Raw genomic sequence first — 6,000 nt, forward strand, 5'->3', positions numbered from 1 at the left:
TCTGCCCGGCTAGATAGTGGAAGAAACCATTTCCTGCACAGGGGGAGGCGAAGGGTGGCTGTTGCTGCGTGGTTGGCAACCTTCAGTCTCGAAAGACTATGGTATAAGCCTATAGCACCTGGTATTCCTTGGCAGTCTCCCATCCAAGTACTAACCAGGCCTAACCCTGCTTAGCTTCCAAGATCAGACAAGATCAGGCATATGCAGGGTCAATTTGCTATCGTGAGCGCCTAGAATCTCTTGCTCTGGGGGAGTGGACGGGACCATTGCAGGCAGCGTGAGGGGGAACGGGCGCAGTGGAGAAGGCGGTGCGGCCCAGTGGGGAGAGCAGAAGCATAGCCCGCTCTTCTGCAGCACACTCTGTGTTTCAGTTTCATTCAGAATTCAGTTCATTTTAATTAATTAATTAACTTTACATTTTGAATTTAAATTTCAATTAATTAAATCAAAATGCTTAATTAATTAACTAACTAATTAATAAATTTAAACTCAATAAATTCTGAATTTGAACTTGGATTAATTAAATTACTTTAATTAAATTAAAATTAATTACATTGATTAATCGATGTAATTAATTTTAATTTAATTAAAGTAATTAATTAATCCAAGTTCAAATTCAAAATTTATTGAACTTTAGTTAATTAGATTAATTAACTGACTAACTAACTGAATGCATGTTTAGCACTTTTGTAGAGTTGGTTATGCTTTGGTTATGCTTTAGGCTGCAATCTTAACCACACTTTCCTGAGAGTAAGCCCCATTGAACAAAATAGGACTTACTTCTGAGTAGACCTGGTTAGGCTTGTGCCCTCATTTACTTTTCTGGGTGGGTGTTTTATAATTGTTTCATGTATCAGGTGGCCAGTTGCCACTGATGATGAAGAAGGGAGTATCCTTCCAATCCACACTTACCTGGGAGTAAGCCCCACTCAGTGGCCTCACTACAGTTTACGCCCACCCATTGCAGCACATCACCCCTAGGATGAACCTCCTTCCATGCATTGGGCAGGGCAAAGGATGTGGTGATGTGACCATATTTATATATCCTTCTCCCAAGGAGCCTCCAGCGCTGCCCACTGAGTTTGCAGGATGCAGCAGCAACCATTTTTGGCACTGCTGCAGCCCTGAGCTCTGCACAGCTCAGGACTGGGCTGAAAGTCCTCTTCATGTTTACTTGGAAGTAAGTCTCATTTAAATCAAAGAGACTTCCAGGTAGACATGGGTTGGATTGGACTGCTTTAGAGAGTTACCAAACTTGTTGTCGCAGAAGTGCATTCTATTAATGTCATTAAGTGTGCACACCTGTGCATGTTTATTCAGAGGTCAGTCCCAATAAATTCATTGACAGCCCAATCCTAACCAGCTTTCTAGCACAATGCATCTGCAATGCCACCCTGAGTTAAAGGAACAAACATTCCTTTACCTTAAGGAGGCCTCCATGACTGCCCCTCCCCACAAGATGCAGTGCACACCCCATTGGCATGGCTGTATCAGCCCTGGAAACTTAGTTAGGATTGGCCTTTGAGACTTATTTCCAAGTCAAGCAAGATCCACTTGAGTACAATAGGGTTTACTACCAAGTAAATGCAGAATCTGGCTGGAAAAATGCTTCAGTTTCATGCCCTCTTTGTGTACATGTGTGAATGTTATTCATAGGTGTTATTAAGCAAAAGTGAGCCAGTCTGAAATCTGTACTTTCTAGCAAATGTGAGTTTTGTCCTTTAGCTGCATTTAGCCCAATCATACACGTTTCCTCCAGTCCAAAGCAAGTTCTCATGTCCTTAGTGGAGTTTAGAGGGCACTTAGACAGGGTACTGGAGGTATGTGGTGAGGATCTCTCTGTTTTAAAGAAAAGCAGTTGGGGGGGGGGGCTTGATTCATAGACTGTCCTATACTGATTACGTTGGTCCATCAGACCATTGATAGTATTGACTGTATACAGTAGGTCAGTATACCAAAACAGACTGTCAGCTGCTCTTCTGTTCCCAGAACCCCCACAGATGCCAAAAACCATGGATAATAATATCCATGGTGGGGACCAGTTTTCAGAAAAAAAACAGAAGTGCATTTCTAAGACATTCTGAGGGCTTGGCCTCAGACCATCTCCTGGGCACAATCACAAGACTCTTCCAGTTGCGTCTGGGAGGTACAGGTCAGCCTCCTGTTTGGGACCTGCAGTGGGTCAAGTCAATGCGTCCAGAATCAGTTGAGAAGGAGATACAACCTTAACATTTGTAATACTATACAGGCGTGCACTGTTTAATGACAGACTACATATGACAGTGGCCAAAGGACAACAAAGAGGTTCTTAATGAGGCAATCACATCTCCCGAAGCCTGCAGCAGAGTAGCTGTTTACACAACAGAGAGGCTCTTAATGCAAAGAAGAGGCAGTCTATCTCCAGTAGCCTGTGCAGTCAGCAAGTGTCTGGCAGGGAGTGTCTGTTTACACATCAAAGGCACTAGATTGGGTGGGGTGTTCGCTTAACAACCTAATCGCATAACAACAGGGATCAGAGAACATATCCCCATCGTTAAGTGGCGTATACCTGTATTTCTACTTAGTCAGACTACTCATCCATGTACTCAGTATTGCAAACACTGACTGGCCATGGCTCTTCAGGGTTTCAGATGGGCCTGTTCCTGCCATACTGGCAGATGCCAGAGATTGAACCTTGATTTTTCTGCATAGAAAATATCAGTGTGCTGTACCACTGGACTAGGATTGGGCTGAGGCTGCCGCATTGGGGAGATGGGTTCACCTCTTTCCCCCTGAACAGTTTTTCCCATTCTAAATTTGCACACGCCCACACACAGACACTTCTGCTGTTTGTCTTCCTGGAATAGCATAGGCACCACACAAAGCTATCCCTGTAGAGCAGTGGTATTCAAACTGGGGCATCGTGATGCCCCAGCCTGTGGGTCCTGGCCTCTGCCCGCTTAAGGGGCGGGGGCAGCCAGGAGACGGGGGAAGGCTGCAGGGGGGCTCAGGGGGGCTGCAGGGACTTGGGTGCACTTGTCTCCTCCTGCAACCTGCGGCAGGGCTCCCCAGATCAGGGAAAGGGAGAGTGGGGCGATCGCATATTTTCTATGCAGAAAAATCAAGGTTCAATCTCTGGCATCTGCCAGTATGGCTGGAACAGGCCCATCTGAAACCCTGAAGAGCCATTGCCAGTCAGTGTTTGCAATACTGAGTACATGGATGAGTAGTCTGACTAAGTAGAAATACAGGTATGCACCACTTAACGACGGGGATACGTTCTCCAATCCCCGTTGTTATGCAATTAGGTTGTTAAGCGAACATTCCACCCAGTCTAGTGCCTTAGATGTGTAAACAGACACTCCCTGCCAGACACTTGCTGAATGCACAAGCTGTACACCCCAGTCCCTGCAGCCCCCTGAGCAATGCAATCCTGGGGATTGTGTCGCTGCCCGCCCCTGTTGCCTCCCCTCCACCCCCCGCAAAGACTTACTGCAGGTTTCAAACTCCCAGAGAGTTTGAAAACCGCAGGTGTAGAGTAATTGCTGCTGAGAGGCAATTTAGATTGGAAAAATCAACAATTCTCCTATCTGAGTTGTCTCCTGAAGCTGCTAACCTCCTTATGGCAGATAATGTAGAGGCACAATATTTTTATTGTATGTTTACCCCTCCCAAGCTAATAGGAACTTGAAAAAGGAATCATATGAATGAATGAATGCAGGGGGGATGGGGGAAAGATGAAACTCTTCCTGCCCCAGTCACCTGGCCCTGACTCATTCCTCCTCCCCCAGATGTTTTCAAGGTTTAAATCACACATCTCCCACGATTTTGTCTAGTGTGCCCTTGCATGTGAGGTGTGAGGAGCAGAAAACTTGAGTGTGACATGTGAAAAGCCCTTGAGTATGGGGTGTGAAAAGCAATGGAAAAACAGAAATATGCACAACCTGCTGTTCTATTTCTGAACAGAAGTCCTTTTATGTCATATAGCAGCAATTTTCAACCTTTTTCATCTCAGGGCACACCTAGCCTCATCAGTGGTCAGTCGCTGGTTCCTTAGGTCTTCCTCAATGTGTTTGATCCATTGGTGCTGCCTGTTGAACCCTCCAATAGGAAGGTTGCTTACACCACAGGCTTGTGTAGCAGCCAACTGGTGCTTGTGTGGCAGCTTGTGTGGAGCTTGTGTGGTGTTCATTCTGCAGATGTAGCCAAACCATTGTAATCTGCGTTTTTGGATTTGTTTGTTGACTGATGGCTGAGAATCTGGTTGAAAATCATACAGTAATCTGCTCAATTTTCCATTGAGATACAATAGTCATTGCACTGACATGACCACTATATTATCACTGTTTTACCTTTAAAGCTGCAATCCTAAGCACACTTACTAGAAAGTTACAGCACAAGCCTATACATTTTTACACAGAAGTAAGCCCCAGTGGAGCTTACTCTCAGGATTGCAGCCTAGCTCCCATGAATCTCAGTGGAACTTACTTCAGAGTCAGTATTCATAGGACTGCTATGTAAGATATTCATTTTGCCCGAAGTTTTACTTCATTGTCATGTGTGTTGGTTCCATTCCAGGCACATTCCTGCACTCCCTGTACATTTGCAAATCCCCTATACAAAGTTTGTGAGAAGCAAGTCATAATCCCTTTTAGATTGTCTTCCTGAAAACATATTTCCTTCCCTCTTTTCTCCTCCAAATGATAAATGATCTGGGCTCATGCTACTTCAGTTCAGCTATGAGTAGTTTCTGGATTTTTTCCCCATAATCTATCCCTTGATGGTAATTTTGAGGGGGCCTTTGTTTCATGCTTTGAATCCAACTGGATGCTTAAAAAAATACATTGCAGAAGAGAACAGGACCATCTTGATGTCCTTTGATATTTTTCAAAGGAGATTTTTTTTAAATGATAGATTGTATTTCATATACAATAAACATAGTGCTTTGTGTAAACCAATATAGTCATTTAAACTTGACCATTTTATAATGTGATTTCCTACCCCAGGAGCACTTTTTTGTTGTTCAAAATTCAAGATGGCAGCATTCTGGGGCTGTTTTAGGCAAGTGGCCAAATTTTGTCTGGGCTTGCCTGTCTGAAACCCACGGCCAAACAGTTTAGACCAGTGTTTCCCAAAAGGTGGGTCACAGCCCACCAATGGGTGGCAACTCCGTGCGCTATGGGCCCAACACAATGTTCCCTACAGTGCCGCAATACCTTATTGGAATGCCTGGAGGCCACTACCAGGTTGCACCAGGCCTGCAACTCACTCTATTTGCGGACCTCAGAATGTCCCATGGAAGTGACCAAAAGCAACTTCCGGTTTGTGGACACACCTTCCAATCTGACTGATCCAAGTTGCTTCTGGTCACTTCCACAGGGAATTCAGGAGCCTGCAGAGGCCAATATAGTGGGTCGCAGGCCTGATGTAACCCGGAAGCAGTCTCCAGGGCCCCTTCAAAAGGCATTACGGCACTACAGGGAGCATCGTGTTGTGACCCACCACAGAGGATGAGGTGGGTTATGGCACTGAAAAGTTTGAGAGCCACTGGTATAGACAATGCTGAGCTAGATGGACCAATAGCCTGCCAGTAGAAGACAGTATTCACATTTTTTGAAGCAAAAAAGTCTCCTTATTTTTGAATGAGGTAAATGTTAGCCCTAATTCATGTGCAGATTTTTCTTGTTATTCAAAAATGCTTTGAAATTAGAACTGTCATTCCCAAGATGTGTGTCACAAGACATAAATTAATTAGAGAAAAACTCCTGTGAACCTAAAGTCCCTACCCACCAAGGAGAATAACTGCTGGATTTCTGCATGATTAACTGCTTTCCTTCCTGTCCGGAGGCTTGCCCAGAAAAGTGACTCCTGCAGATGCCTAGTGCAGACTCCTTGGAGACTGGATCATTTTTATTTTTATGCATTCTAAAAGTAGACATTTCCATGGGATAGGAGTGTGAAGTGTATCTCCTGCTTTGACTCAGAGAAAAGTGTGCCTTATCTTTTCGCAGTTTGGCCAGT

This window comes from Tiliqua scincoides, chromosome 6 (assembly GCF_035046505.1).
Source record: "Tiliqua scincoides isolate rTilSci1 chromosome 6, rTilSci1.hap2, whole genome shotgun sequence".
NCBI lineage: Eukaryota > Metazoa > Chordata > Lepidosauria > Squamata > Scincidae > Tiliqua > Tiliqua scincoides.